This window comes from Ochotona princeps, chromosome 5, assembly GCF_030435755.1.
Source record: "Ochotona princeps isolate mOchPri1 chromosome 5, mOchPri1.hap1, whole genome shotgun sequence".
In the NCBI taxonomy this organism is placed as follows: domain Eukaryota; kingdom Metazoa; phylum Chordata; class Mammalia; order Lagomorpha; family Ochotonidae; genus Ochotona; species Ochotona princeps.
In genome coordinates, this window is record NC_080836.1 from 22,361,674 (window position 1) to 22,378,177 (window position 16,504).

The 16,504-nt window shown below is 36.5% G+C and overlaps 1 protein-coding gene across 3 annotated transcripts in view; it reads left to right on the top strand.

Moving 5' to 3' along the window:
- THSD7B (thrombospondin type 1 domain containing 7B) overlaps window positions 1-16,504 on the top strand; it is a 777,161-nt gene that overhangs the window by 700,855 nt on the left and 59,802 nt on the right. The gene's annotated exons all lie outside the window — the stretch shown is intronic.

The window sequence follows — 16,504 nt, forward strand, 5'->3', positions numbered from 1 at the left end:
CAAGACCCTCATATGGATCTAGTGATTTGATTCCGAGAGGTTTGGGAAGCTAAAGTTTGAAGGACAAATACTGCTGAGAAAGTAAGTAAGTAAATAAATAAATGTAGGTTTCTGCATATGAAGTCCTTGGTTTAATACTAGTTTAAAATCCATGTTATGGAAATCTTTTGAGTTCGGGCAAAGACTGACTTTGGAGAGCTTTGTGCAATACATATTACATAGTGAACATGGTCTAGGAAACAGCTTCACTGCAGGCAGCGTGAGTAGAAATGACTATCCAAGCCCTGCAGCTATCTGATAATCACCAAACTGGCTTATATCTTAGCAGGAGGGCTCCATTAGCCTCAGTGAACAATGTACTCTAGAACTTTCCTAATGGTATCTAAAGACAAACCTCTGTGGGATCAGACTAATTCACAAGTAATTTTACTGCCTCCTAAAATAAACTATAATGCATTTGAATGGGAACAAAACTGCAACATTCAACTATGTAACTTTTGTAGTACCTGGGAGTAGATAGTAAGTACAAGGGGCATGATGGGACCCACGTAGCTCTGAAATAATTATCTTTCTTCTTTCCTTCCGTTCTTCCTCCCTTTCCTTTTTCCTTTTCTAGTTAATATTTTGCGTCTTGAGCCCTGGTCTGGTTTTATAGGTATTTCTACCTTGTGAAAAGCCTTTGAGTGGCATATCTATATATTATTGTGAGTTTTTTACAAATCATTATAATTAGTAACAAATTGCATCCATAACCAAGAGGAAAGCCAGTCAGCAGAAGGAGAATCATGAATAACAGAGATAATAGAAGGTAAAGCTTAAACACTGCTATGATAAATATATTAAGGATGCTCTATGGTTTTAATGCTTAGAGAATATTATTGGGATCACCATCCTGGTTGACAATATTATGAGAACAAAAAGGAGGGAATGCTAGAAAGTCTCAATATTTAATGTGAGGGTAGTTATTCATTTAAACCCTTTATTTTTGAAAGGGTGGTTCCCATCCCAGCTATGTTTAGTGCAGAGATTCTCTGCTTTATATTTTATAGGTAAAACAATTCAAGCCTGCAGCTAAACTTGGGCAACTAGACATTTATCTACCAAGTGAACAAAGGGTATCTTTGTATGAGGGTATAATGAATTGGTTTATTTGTTAACTAGGTTATAGGATAACCAAACATTTGATCCAAATTTTCTGAGTGCTTTGTTAGGAATATCTCTGGATGAGATTAATATTTGAACTGGTAACCTAAGTAAAGTAGATTTCCCTCTGTAATGTGAATTGGCCCCATCACTCAGAACAAATAGGCTGATTGTCCCAAGAATGATAAGGTATTCATGCCATCTGATTTCTTGAGCAGGGATGACACTCTTGCCTGCCTTTGTCCTCAGACCTGTTCAATTTTCCTGGATATCAAGATTGCAACCATCCCGGCAGCTTTGCTGGGTTGCCAATTTGCTGAATGGCTCTCAGAATCAGCTTGTTTCACAGGACCCCAATCATGATTAGAAATCAGTGTGTCCATATGTAATGCATATTAGCACACATACACCCACCCACACACGTATCACTGCTTCTGTTGCTCTGGAGAACTTACATGAGAAACTTAATTACTTCAGAAACACACGTTTAATTGGTACTCTGGTTTTAAAAAGTACTTGCAGCTCTTGGTTTTTTTCAAGATTTCCAATCCAAAGCATGTTCCAAATTTCTATTTCTGGTGTGTAATTCTGCTTTCTTGATTCTTCTAAGTCCTTGTTATATCAGTTTTTGGGGCTTCCTAAATTTTATTGTTAGATCCATACTGTAGTATCATTGTGACTGAAATTTGGACACTCTTAGAAATAAGTGCACTGACTCTAATTTCAATTCTACTAATGTCATATTAGTTATATTTACGGAAGAATTAATGTGTAGTCTCCCACTTTTAATCAAAACTTTTAAAAAGTTGAAAATAGTTCATTTTCTGCTATTTGAAAATCTGAGATGTATGCATACATAGATCCTCAAAATTAATAAAAATATGCATTATGACAAATTATGATTTTAGAATTTTTATAGCAAAACTTATCTTTCAATCCCAATTTCCATGAGCTTTTTATAACCACTCAGATTTCATGGCCTTCTTTTGACTGTATTTAATACATTCTCTGTCTAGTCCAAAGGGAGAGTTTACCAGAAGATAGCAAAATCCTGCATCTGCTGCTTTTAGTTTCAGTCTGTCAGAGTCCTTTCTTTGAACACAGTATCTTTTTGTGGAGAGTCAGATGAGTAGTTACTGAGGATTTCCTGAGTCCTGATACTCTTCCAATCAAATTTATAACGCATAGCCACCTAGGCTGCCCTAAAGTGGAATGCCATATCAAGCAAAAAATAAACTTTTTCAAAGAGGTGGAGATGGGATAACATGTAAAAAAATTGGCAAAAATTTTTTTAACAGTTTAATTGTATTAAACAATTCCCTATCAACTTCGTTTAAGTTGTAAAATTTTGTCAAATAAGAATCCAAGAAGCTTAATTTCAAATTTACTAAAATCAATTGCTTTTGAAAATGCTCAACTTCTGAGTTTTTAAATACTAGAGATGAGCTATCTTTCATGGATGGATATCATTTTCTGCCTGATGTTTTTTGTGAGGAATCTTATTTCTTTTTCATTTTCTTTCTAGTTATTTATTGTACAAGTTTCCTAACCTCTTTGTGCTTCAATTTTAGTGATTTACATTTTTCTTTTTTTTTTAATTATTTATTATTTAACTTCATTAATTACATTGTATTATGTGACACAGTTACATAGATACTTGGGTTCTCCCACCCCTCCCCAAACCCTCCCACCATGGTGGATTCCTCCACCTTGTTGCATAACCACAGCTCAAGTTCAGTTGAGATTCCCCCATTGCAAGCGTATACCAAACATAGAGTCCAGCATCTTATTGTCCAGTCAAGTTTAACGGCTTAGGTATATCCTCTCTGGCCTGGAGACAGAGCCAGCAGAGTATCATCCCAGTCAATTGAAAGGAATCTTATTTTAAAAACATTTGTATAGAGTTTTGTGAGGGGACTGTAAAAGTTCATAGGAAAATGTAATTTAAAGGTAAGTATTTTGGTACAAAGTGATTTTGAAAATTTTACATAGTACTTTTTAGAAAATATACTTTCATTAATTTGTTGAAGATCCCTTAAAAGGCATGGATTTTAGAAACAATATTTTAAAATAAACATCTTCTGATTTCATTTTCTGTGCCCTTTTTCTGGATGTGGATAAATGTTCATATTTATGCATATATCCATTGCATATGATTTATTAATTTCATGAAACATGTTAAAGCCATTTATTACAAACCGATTTAGAAGAAGATTGTAATATCTTAACTCAAATTTTAACTATTTAACACTTAATAGGGAACTGACACACAGCTTGGCATTTTTGAGGATACATACTACAAAGATTTAATCCTTAAAATGACTCAGAATTTCAGTGAAGAAAATAACCCTGTGAGTAGTAAAACAGAGACATATAAACTAGTCACAAGTTTTTGAGTCTTTGAGTCTTATAAAGTGAATAAAAAAAATAGAGTGAAATTATCCAAGGCCATAGTGATCAAGACAGGCACCTCATAAAGGTCTTATCATGAGAGGATGCGCAGAGAATCTCCAACCACAGGAAATGAGCGCAAATGTGCTGCATGATACGACATTTCCAGGGACAAGGTTAAGACTGCCTTACTTATATCATACAGTGTAGCTTCTTAAGACTCTAGTGATTGAGTAAAAGGGGGGAAGAGAACAAAGGACTACGATGGCATATGAAAGAATTACTCTAGTATTTCCAGTTTACTGTATGAGTATGTATTATGAAGATACTTCTTTGATTACACTCCATGTAACTCTGTGTTAAAATATCATCTTCTGTTGGCTCCAAATCATAGATAAGGCTCTTGAAATTGAAATTTCATCTGGGGTTAAATATATTTTTTTCTTCTGTAAGTTATAGTTGTATTTTCACTGGTGTTTTCCTTACCTTGAAATAAAAAGAATTAAATCAATATCATCATGGCATGCACAAATTGAATTAATATGTGAATTGTGCCAAAATCCTGATGTAAACAGCCTGAGTTTTATCTTCTTTTGTTTCTTTTCATCCTCTTTTTCTTCTTTGCTGCTGTTAGTTCTGTGTAGTTATGTCCCATGACCCTGTAAAAGAACAGATTGCCCAATGTATTTTCCCTTTTGCTCATGTATAGCTTAAATTATTTTTATTGGTTTGAAGTAAGATAATGGAACCAAATGAATATGAATGAATTGGAGATACCTTAGAGGCTATGTAGTAGCATTTGCTCATTGGTTTCATAAATATCTAAGACCCTATTGTGTGGTCTTTTTCCAAAAGGAACATTTGAAACTAGCATTTGTGGCAACCTAAGATCTCAGTCTTGGGAAAGAGGTAATATAGTTCAGTATGTGGTTTGAAGCTTGATCAGATTGGAATTCTATATACTGGTATATGATTATAATTAAGAAGATAAAATAATGTTTTTGTGAACCATTCAAACATGAGAATGGATTGTTGATGGCAGCATTCATAATGATGAGAGTTTTGAGTACATTATCAGCTATTTGAATAATTGTGTTTTATTCTCTGCCTTTCAATCTTCGGCCATAGAACTCTACATTGTCCATTAGGTCAGAGGCCATAATTTTTAGAATTTGGAAACAGCTTTGTGTTTTAAAAGTACTGTCCATCTCTGTGAGCTAGCTATCAAAGTCATTTTATAATCCTAGAAGGTCCAGTGGAGAAAATAGGAAGAAAAGCTTTTTGAGAGAGAGAAAGAAAAATACAGACAGACAGACAATATTATTTCTGATGTTTGTACAACAGAACTTTATGTGGGAATTATGGGAAGAAGTAACTTCTCCTTCACTGAGGTGTTATTAGAAACAATACATGACTTGGTCGGTGGCCAGGAGCCAGAACATAGGCATTTGCTTCAAAACTCTCAGTCAATTCCCTTTTACATAAATGTTTCTGAAGTACCTTCACTGCCCGTGACTGGAGGCATGCCAAAGAGCAGGAGGTGAGAATACTGAAATATATCAGGGCTTAAATATATATTACAATTCCGTTTTGTTCAAACTTAACTGATCAAATTCACAAAAAGGTAATACATTTTTCATTGAAGTTTCTTTAGGAAATATGACAAAGAGTACACAAGTTTGGTCCTAATTACTTATTTACTTTGAATTGGTGCTTTGTTTTTTATTGAAAAAAAAATGTTGACAATTCAAATTGCATTCTTTGTATGTAGAAATTTAGTTCACTATTTATATCCATAACCAATTTGTTTGAAAAGATTCCTCATAGGGTTCCTTGAGAAATAAATACAGTGTATATAAAAAGCCCGGTGAGTCTGTGAGTGGCTCTCTTACTGTTAGAGTCCGGGCCAAAGCCCCTGGACATCAGGGTGCAAGCTAGTCAACCCCCAGAGAATGAGAAAGAGTCTCGCTGGTAATGCAGTTTATTGCACCAGCATGCTGGGGTCAGACTGCACTTGAGGCACGCAGGCCAGCCAAGCAGGGCGGACGGACCCCGAACCAGCCCAAGACAGAAGCTTATATAGGCCCTTTTGGACTAGGAAATACATCAAAAGTAGCAACCTTAGACATATGACCTTTAGGCACAAGCAGCCTGTTCTGTTCCCATACCCATTATCTGTATGGCTCATCCCATTCTCACACCCTTATCTTCCTCCTGGTTCCTGGGACCAGAGAAGAATTGCGCCCTTGCCTTCACAAAGTTGCAAGGCAGTAAAGAACAGATTTATCGCTAAAGTGGAATACTCCCAAAGTCCGGGCAGAATCCTGGCCTAGCAAAGTAGCAGTTTTTCAGTACAAAGAAATCTCACACTGCCCAACAATAACATTTTACCCACACTCTAACTCTTACTATGCCATACTCCGCCCATTCCTTTACTCTGTCAGCCCTCTTCCTATCAGTCCAGTTCTCATTTTCTCTTAAACCCACTCTCCTTGCTGAATGTGTATGCATATTTTAATAAGAAACTCACAAGAGACTGATTTTGTCTTGCTGTAGTTTGCATACAAATTAGACAAAGGCCATAGTCACCTGCCAGGTGGTACATTTTCCTGAAGTAGCCATTAGACTGAATGATCCTCAGAAACTTGAAATTTATCATACTTCCACACTGACAAATCTAGAGTTTAGGATCAGGAATAAAATGTGATTTTCTTCTCCATGCCTCAGAAAAAAATGCAATAAGGAAAGTAGATTCTTTATCATCCTGGCTCTCTGTCATCTAGGTTGCAATCCACAGATCCTGGCATGAGTTCCAGGTTATTCATTCATTCATAAAATGAAGTGGCTGTAGGGTAGCTGGTGAACATTGACATTGGGTTGACTCATACAGTATGTTAAGATACAAGCATTTATTACGTGGTTGTTACTGTTCAAAACCCACAGGAGATGCATTTACTTTAGTTTAAGGGTTGCACATTTCCCTATAAATGGTTTGTGAGTAATGTAAATGTGCATCCCTGAGAATAAATTAAATACATTTCCTGATAGTGCTTATGTGTTAGAACAGTTGTGCTATGCATCATCTAAATTACATTTACAGATTACTATACTCTAACCAGGCCAAGCAGCCAAATATCTGCATAACTCATAAGTCAGTGATTTGCAGCCCTCTAAAGAACCTCAGAGATTATTTCCTTTTTTCTCTCTCCTCTCTTGTGATATCGACAAACATCTTGCACAAAGAAATTCATTTTAAGCTTTACTTTTTAATGGAAGCTATATGATTTCATGTATAGAAAGAATCCACAAAAAGCTTATGGAGTAACTCTTGCTGTATATAGTTGGTTTATTACTCATGTATCCTTTTTCCTACTAAAATTTCCTTCTCCAGCAACTCAAAAATTTCCCCTAGGCTTTGCAAGCCATGCTGGGAGTGACAGCTTTCTAATGCCTTTGGTCTTCAGCTTGCTTTGTCCCCTCTTCCTAATTCTCTTCTCCCTCTTCTCTCTCCCTCCTTGTGTCCCTTCACACACACACACACACACACACACACACACACACGGAGAAAGAAAAATTGTGTGTTATAGCAGGAAATTTTGTAAGTGCCTTTTGTTGATCTGATTTCATTGCAAGTTAGGATGCACCAGAGCAAACTGGGCATAGAGCTTTGGGAATCATTTTTATATACCTTTGGGCTTGCCATGTATCTGTAAAACTAATCTTCTAAACAGAGGTACTTTAAACCAAAAGTATGATTCCTCCATTCTAAGCGTTTGACATATACTATATCATTTCATACACATTGTAGCATTATTAGACTCTTTTTTCTTGAGAGGAAAGTAAAGGATACAGAAGTAAATTAGCTAAGCAAACTCACAATACTTGAGGTCACAGGAGCAGAATTAGAAATTGACAGTAATTCAAAGCCAGCCTGCATGATTTTTTAGCTCCCTGCAATCAATTAGCCATTTTAAGCTGCTGAAAGCATGTTCTGTTTATCCAGTAGAAGGCTCTACAATGTTACCTCCATGAACTCTGAGTTCCCAGATGTGCAGTAGTCTGCCCTCTCACACGTTAACCTCCATTTCATTCCTTCAGCTTTTTCTCGGGTTGCTTTGGCTCTCCAGGATAAGAGAACATGCCAGCCTGCTGGCAGGACTTCAATCCAAGTTATTCTTCAAGACAGTATTTCTTTCTGGGGATACATAAATAAGGACCAAAGAACCTTGCAATGGGGAGCTCTTGTTGGTGCCACAGACCTGAGTCCTCTGTCAACAAACACCACTCCAGCTGCTGTCACCTCTTCTCAGGCATACTGTCTCATATTCTGTGGTCTGTTCCTGTCATCTGTGTTGTACTCCATCCATTTTCCATTTGTTATGGTCGTATCTGATGGACGTGGTCAAACTTTGTGCAATTGGTGATGAGATGAGACCACATGGCTTCTGATTTCCATTCAGATGAAGCTTTGCTGAATGACTGTCTCATGCTACAGTGCAGTAGGAACTCCTAGGGCACCCCCATTTGCAACATGAACAAGACCACTGTATGGGTAGAGTGGTTTTTTTCTTGTTGTTGTTGTTTGTTTGTTCTTCAAAGAACTTTCAAGCCAATCTCACTTCATTGACTATGGGTTGCTATGAATTATATTGGTAATTTGTGCTTCCACAGACAAGGACTTGTTAAGGAAATGGACTTCTGCTAATGCCTACTTCATGCTCTCACTTATTAAAAATTGATTCTTTACATCTTTTAAATTTTCTTATAGGAGTATTCTTTATGACATAGGATCATTCATATCATTGAAGAGTGTTCTTGTAAGATTTTAGTCACCCTTAAAATTTTTAGAGACTAAAGATTTATTAGGTACTGTTATGTTAATAATGACAGCAATAATAATAATAATAATAATAATAAATCATTCCTTTTGATATTGCTTTAGTAGTCATATAGCAAGCCTGTAAAGGTAATACTTGATGCAGTTCTTGACATACAGCAAGTAGAACATCTCTAAATTCGTATCTGTGAAGTTCAGTTTGCTGACTTTTAAATGAATAATAGTTACTTTTATAGTATCAAATATTATTTTTCTCAAGATTACCTATGCATCATAAATTAATGACATTGAAAATGCTGAAACAAAAACCAGAACTCTGATACATTTATAAATATTTCTAATTTCTCATAGCTTTCTCAAAGCAAATACAAATAACTTTCTTAAAAAGTATGGTCAGAGTGACTATTTCAAGCTTTTAAAATAATGAAAATATAAAGTTTAGTGTTTTAGAGTGACTCACTTGCTCTGAGATCTGTGTAAGATCTACCTTTCCTGCTTATAAAGATGTATTATGAGGATGGCAGTTATTAAAACTATGACACTGGACTTCTCTGTGTAATCCGCTTTCATCTGTGGTGTGTGATCTGTGGTCCATTTCACTTGTGATTCTGATGCAATCTGAAATGTAGGATTCATGTTCAACAAGAAAGGGCCAGATTTCCACTTAGAATTTTAAACATGCACTTACAGTACATGAGGCTCATACTACATGCCTGTTACAGCATCCTCCATTTTGGAAATTGGATAAAAATTGTGAAAATGTATTTGCTCCCAGGGGGCTCACAGGACTGGTTTCCAGGGAAACTCTTTACAATGGCATTCCTCTGATAAAGGGACCTCTTCCTTTTTTTTAGACACTTAGAAAATCCCAAATGATGTTTTTACCTCCAATTATTCATGTTTCCTTTAATGTGTTAACATATACAAATTACCATGAAAATATTTATGAAGAAGTTAATAACCTGTTAAAGTATGAGGCAATATATTTAGCCTTGTTGGATTTATTTATTACGTATTATATGTCACTAATATTCATTAGTTAGCCATATATTTCAGTATGATCTTTTTCTAAAAGATTTATTTAAGTTTTGTTGGAAAGTCAGATATACAGAGAGGAGAAGAGGTAGGGAGGAAGATCTTCCGCCCACTGATTCATTCCTCAAAGTGGATGCAACAGCTGGAGCTGAACCAATCCAAAGCAAGGAGCCTGGAGCCTCTTTCTGGTCTCCCATGTGGATGCAGAGCCTCAAGGCCTTGGGCCATCCTCGACTGCTTTCCCAGGCCACAAGCAGGGAGCTGGATGGGAAGTGGCAACCACATGGGATCCTGGTGCTTGCAAGGCAAGAACTATACCCAATAGGCTACCATGCCGAGCCCATACCAGTATGATCTTTAAAAAAAATGTGAAATTACCCCATCAATATATGATTATAATAGAATAATGATGGTAGGTATAGACAGATACAGATCCAATGGCATTTTTCCTCCTATTTAAATACAAAATAATAACAAGAATTGCTTTTTATAGAAACCGTTTTTCAAACTACTACTCGGATTTTTTCCCAAACTAGAAAGCCCCTTGGTAAAACTGAGTTCTCAAATTTTAAGATAGTAATTTCCACTCTTGAAAGACAAAATCTAAGTAACAATACTGAATAAGCAATTATGAGAACTAATTGTAAGATTTACCTGTTAGTTTTTTTATTTATCTGAGAGAGCTGGAGAAACAAGACCTTTCCTTCTGCTAGTTCACTCCTGAAATAGTGCTTTGGTATGGGATACCAGCATGGCAAATGCCAACTTAGCCTCATGTGTCACACAAGCCCTGAAATGTGAGATTTAGAAGCAGGCCATATGGATTATATTTTCTTCCTCCTCTCTCTCCTTTAATATAGGTAGCTGGGCACTGGCTCATTTGTCAAGTTATGTAACTTCAGTAAGACAGAAACTTTGTACCAGCTGTGCCCCACATAGGTATGATGTGAAGAAAAATACATTTGCATCCTGCAGTACAGTGTCTGGCACAAATGTACAAAAATGATATATAAATATTATGTATACAACCAATAGTAGGTACCCTAGACATGGCAGGTATTTCCTGAGATGTAGGAGCTACAGTGATGGACAGTCATAAAGGAACCTATAGCCAAATCGGGAATGCAGAACATTCGAAATCAGTTTCTACAGAGGATGAATTAAAAGAATAAATCTAAAGCGTCAGGAAAGCCTATGTTGGAGGATTTCCTGACTTCTGGGATATTCAGGGAGAGAATCTCAGGGAGGGAATATTCACCTACAAACACGAGGAATGACAAAAGGTTTGTTAGGCTAGTGGACTAGAGGGGTGATTGGGAGAGAGGGAAAATGAATGAAAGAAGATAGTCTGCTTGGTTGTTCAAGTAATTTGGAAAAGTTCCTGTGTGAGTGAGAGAGAACAATGGTAGAAAGAATGGGTCACATGCGACTCCCTTTTGGGGAACTTTATGTGGTCACATCCATGTTTGCTATCGAGTAGCACTTCTTGCATACGCAAATCAAGTGGCTCTGGCTAAATGTGAGAGTGTTCTGGAAAGAAAAGCCTAGTATTCTCTGATGGAGGAGGAAAGGAAAAGCTGGAAACACATTCTTAGTGCATGGTTCGGCTCATTTCCTTTAGTTTGCAGAGGGAAGAAGGAATGGAGGGGCACAGATATTAAAGCAGATGTTTCAGAAACAGCCCCCTTGGTCTTTGTTGGCATCTAGAGGAACAGCCCTTATCCTAGGCTGCTGGCAGAGACGGACTTTTTCTCTTGGAATTTTCATTCCACACAGCATTTTCAGACCCATCACAGTCCAGAATATATTGGCCATTTGACTTGACTTTATAGTTGGTCTCTGAATAGCTGGAGCTTACTTGAGCAGAAACAATAAATAAATAAACAAACAAACAAATAAATAAATGGCATTGTGAAGACATTGTAAGGAGTGGTATATCTATATTTTATAGAGTATATTTCATTTATGGTATGTGCTAGTGTCTCCATTAATTTTCCAGTATGTAATTATTTCTAATTGAAGAGTATTTCCAAGCAAACATAGGTCTACATGAAGCTTGTAATCCAATGTTTAACTTTATCATATATGCTTTGTCTCTGTCTACCACTGTCTCTACACAGAATACCCATATACTCAAACAAAAGCATTCACACAGATGCAGACGTGGTACAGCGTTTGTTGCAGGCATCATCCCTTTCCCCAAAAAATTATTGGTAATTTGGTTTGCAGTATTAAGTATTGAAATATTCTCTAACATAGTCATTGCATAGTTAAATTCAGATAACATGAGGTTGAAATAATACTTGCAACTGATCTTGCCCTATTCTTCTGTTCTCCATGGCCTTAGTAATGTCCTTTCTAATGTTTAAATGCCTTAGATTGCAAATGGCCACCTCCTCCCCCAGTAAATATTATGAATCTTTCCCTTCAATGGCGGATGCCTTTGACATCTTTGAAAAGAGCAGACTTGTTTTTTTGACCTGTATCTGGATGTTTTATCTCCCTGTGTTTCCAAGCTCTAATAATGACACACACATGTGAAAGCCTCATGTTCTGTGATGGGCTGTGACAAATGTTACTCATCTATACCAAAATCTGTGATTGGATGGTAACTACATGCCTCACAACCCCTCTCTCTTTCTCTCTCTCTCTCTCTCTCTCTCTCTCTCTCTCTCTCTCTCTCTCTCATGCTCTCTTTCTCTGTCTCTCTCTCACACACACACATGTTATAAGACCCTCACTCAAACAGCTAAGCACAAATCCAATATTTATGCATCATCCTAACTGCATCTTACCAATGGATCAGTAAAACCATCCAAGGAACATTATGTCATCTGGATGATATCATAGCTTCTGTTCCTGCTCTTGTTATTTCCATTATGCTGAGATGTGTATCTGTCCATCCTCCTTCAAACAAGTTTTAATCTGACAAACTAGAATGTGAACTCCTTTTCTGAACTGCAGGCTTCCCAAAGATCTTATTTATCACTTGATCTTTAGCTTTTGGTCCTACTCTTTAACCTGATCCGTCTTGCCTTTTAGTTGGCTTATAAATTACTGTGCTTTATCTCTGTTCTCCCTCCCATCTCTAATTACTCTTGCTGATATGAAGTGTTTTTCAGAATAAGATGCATGTAAGTTACAGGAATAACAGTCGTAATAACCTTTGTGATGCCGTTTTCCCCACTGACCTTACCCCAGTGTGTTTCACAAGTGCCCTGCAAGCATGGCAGTTGAGGATATCAAGGCATAAATAAGCCTATTCAAGATCAAATCCTGATTTGAATATGACATTGCTAATTCTTTGAGCTTTAGTTTTATCATCTATGGAAACCAAGATATTAAAAGTACACTAAGCTTATTAAAGGCACCCCTTACTTACTGGGAGGTTGATGAACTCTGTGAGATTGCAAAAGTGAAATTTCAACACAGTACATTGCTTCTGTTGATACTCTAAAATGTTCTGGCTGATATTGTTTTGGAGATAGGACTGAATCTGTGATATGGTTCAAGTCTCATTACTATCATCCATTTTGTCTCCTGCAAAAGAAATTATAAAGGCATATTTTTCCATATATAGGTTTATTTCACTTGTAGTAACTTTCCCCATGCACGTGCGCACACACACACACACACACACACACACACACCAAATTTATAGTAAAGTAAATAGAGACACAGAAGAGCTAGACATCACAGTAAGATTCAGGAATGCAAACCTCTGTTTCTTCTAGTTAACTGTTACTTCTGTCCCATTATTTTTATTCCAGTCTTGCTTTGATGTCATCGCAAGTGTTCCTTTGTGTGTTATAATTTCCCTGGTTAAATTTTATCAGTAATAGAATGCACTGAATTTCCAAAAATTTGAACCTTGCAGGAATTCTAAATGCTTAAACTAATTGAATATCCCAGAGTTCTGGGATGATTTGTGATGACAAGTCTCATAGAATCTATATTCTGTTGAAAAGGGAGGATATAATGAAAATCATCAAGACACAAAAAAGCAGCAACTTAACAGCTGAATAAGTTGGTTGTGAATGATATGGGTGAAAAAAAATGAATAGGAGGATGGGGATGCCTTGGAGGCCTGGTTGATATTGTCTACAAAACATGATCCAAGAAGACCTGCTCATACAGGAGAGTTTTTGAGCAAGATCCTGAAAAGGAAGCAAGCCAAACAGGTGCTGGATACAGAATACTGCAGGCAGAGCAAGAAGGGCACTAGCAAAAGCCCCAGTGTAAGGGAATGCTTGGAATTCTCAAAACACATCAAGGAGTCCAGAGGACTGAGTAGGGCAGAATGTGCAGCAGGTGAAGAGGGGACCGTGGGCCTTCTGAAACAGTGCTGCATCAGACAGAATAGGCATGTGTAGACATAACAAAAAACTTCTTTTCTGAATAGGTTGGAAACTCATTTGAAAATAGAGAAGAGACAAATTATGTGACCTGATTCACATTATTTTAAAAAAGAGTTCTGCCTCACCAGAATACCAAGGGCTACATCTGTTTTGAGATTGTGAGTGAAGGTTGATAGTGATTTTTACCTAGCTTCAGGATGGTGCAAATCATGAGAACTAGATGGAGCACACATTTCACTCTGAAGTTGCAGCTAAAAACTTTTTCCTAAATGTTTGGTGTAAGGTGTGAGGAAAATCAAGAATTCAAAGATTAATTCAAAAAAGTTCATGACTATCTGGGTCATTGGAATTGCTCTTAACAGAGATGGAAAGACTAGAGGAGAATGCTGGAAATGAGGCGGTCAAGATTTTGAGATTATATTTATGCACATGTATACTTGTGCATACGTTTTATATATATATATATACACATTATATGTGATATCTATCTATCTATCTATCTATCTATCTATCTATCTATCTATCTATCTATCTAATTTAGAAATGGTTATTTAAAAGCAGTTTTCAAACCAGAATCATCTGGAGGACTGTTGGTACCATAGATTGCTGAATCTAACCTTCTGAGGTGAATTTTATTTTTGTTTGTCCCCAGAGTTTTTGACTGAGTGGATCTAGGGTTGCATTTGTGTTAGCGATGCTTGGGTCCTCACTTGGGGAATGACTGTGCTAGTGTGCTGAGTCTCCATAGACAGTGCAGCTGAGATGTAGAAGCCCCAGGTGATTACAGGATACAAGTTAACTCTACATACTACCATGACTTCTGTGCCCTCCTTGTTGGAGTGCTTCTTTTAGTTCTGCTTCAAATGAACGGGTAATAGTGATATATAAATATTAGCCCATGTCTAATTTATCAACAACGGTTTCTGAGTCCAGGCTTTTCCTCATAGTCTGTCGCTAAGAGTCCTAGAAAAGGAATGCAGTTAGTGCTTCAGTTGTCCAGTGGGTCCATCTCAATAAATGCATTGTAAGTTGGAAATATCCTCCATCAACATGCACTAGTGAAACTAACCTGTTGAGCAAAACATTGCTCAACGGCTCATTTTACTAACCAAGGAACAGATCAAAATTCTCAGTACATTTTCTATGGAATGTGTGTTGCTTTCACATCATTGTACAGTGAAAAAAATTTTTCCTTCAAGTTTAATTCCAAGGCCACCTCTATGTCTAATATAATCATGTTTTAATATGAGCAGCATTAGCTCATGCAGCCCCTCTGGTTGATTGCAACTCAGTTTGAAATAATGGCAGCACCAACTATACCCATACTCATCTTGCATGTGGAGATATAATTAATACATTATCTTACAAGCCTACACTTAAGTATGATACTTTTTCTTTTGATGTCATGTAATTGAAAATAATTGTCAGTTTTCTAGGTAAAAGCTTAATTTGATAATCATTTAATTCTAAAATAAATGCTAGTATTTAAAGAAAAAAATAATTTCTGTTCTACAGTAAAAATATTCAGTACCATCCATGTAGAAAATTATAGCTTATGTTTGCAAAACAAAAGGCAGACCTGCATAGTGAAAGTAGTTTTGTAAAAATGATAGTCTATTTAGTAGAAAAATTATTTTGAAAAGGGTTTTTAATTAGATTTGTGGCTTACACATATTTGACTATGAGCTACTTTAAGAAATACATTTTGTATCACAACAAAGCATATACATCATTGTTTACTTTTGGAAGTTATATGCACATTTCTATATAACATAAGTCAAATTTCATGACTTTTTAAAGTATGTAGCATACATTTTTATGCTATTATGATCTGTTAGTTTTAAAATCGCTTATTTTGGCTCATTACAATTGAGAATAAGGATGTCTAGTTAAAAACATGGACTCATAGAATGGGGTTGGAATCCTATCTCTTTCTGGCTGTGTTGTTTTCTGAAATTACTTTCCTTATCTGTGCCACTACTAACTTCATAAGGCAGTTCTGAAAACCAGATGAAATACAAGATGTGAGGTACAGGATAAGCACTGTGAATGTATTAACACTGTTTTCACAACCCACTGATTGGTAATGTCTTGGAGTTTGAAGTGACTTTTACTTGAATGATCACAACTAATTTTCTGCTTTACCTTGCAATTCACACAACATTAGTAAATTAAACTTAACTGCCTCAGAAACACATTCAGGCAATGCTTGTATTTCTTTAAACCCACCACTGTATTCTTCCAAAAATTAATATTGTGAGTCTTTGGGGGAAAAAGGTATGGATTCTTGCAAATCCAGAGTATAAAGGAAAACTCTGCAATGTTTTATTCATGGGCACAGTGCCTCCTGTTTAATGTACCCTCAAATACCGTTTGTTTGAGGTGATTGGAGATGGTAACGGTGGAGCTCTCAAGAACTCCCAGTGATTCGTGTTGATAAGAGATTAATAGCCTCATAAATTTCAAAGAATTTCTCATTCATGTATGTCTTTTAAATATGTAAGCCAAGATGTGTTACATGGAATTCTAACTTGCTAAGTACGAGTTTGAGATTCCTGCAGACTCACAGTGTACAGTGTAGTAGTTACTGGTAATTTGTAACAACTAATTGTGAATCATGATGTTTCAACTGTCCTGTAGTTTCACTAATTACCGATAAACAGTTCTAGGTGGGTTTTTCCAGCCAAGTCAAGGACACTGTCCTACTGGAACCTGGCCAGTGGTGGGTCTGCCAGCTTGA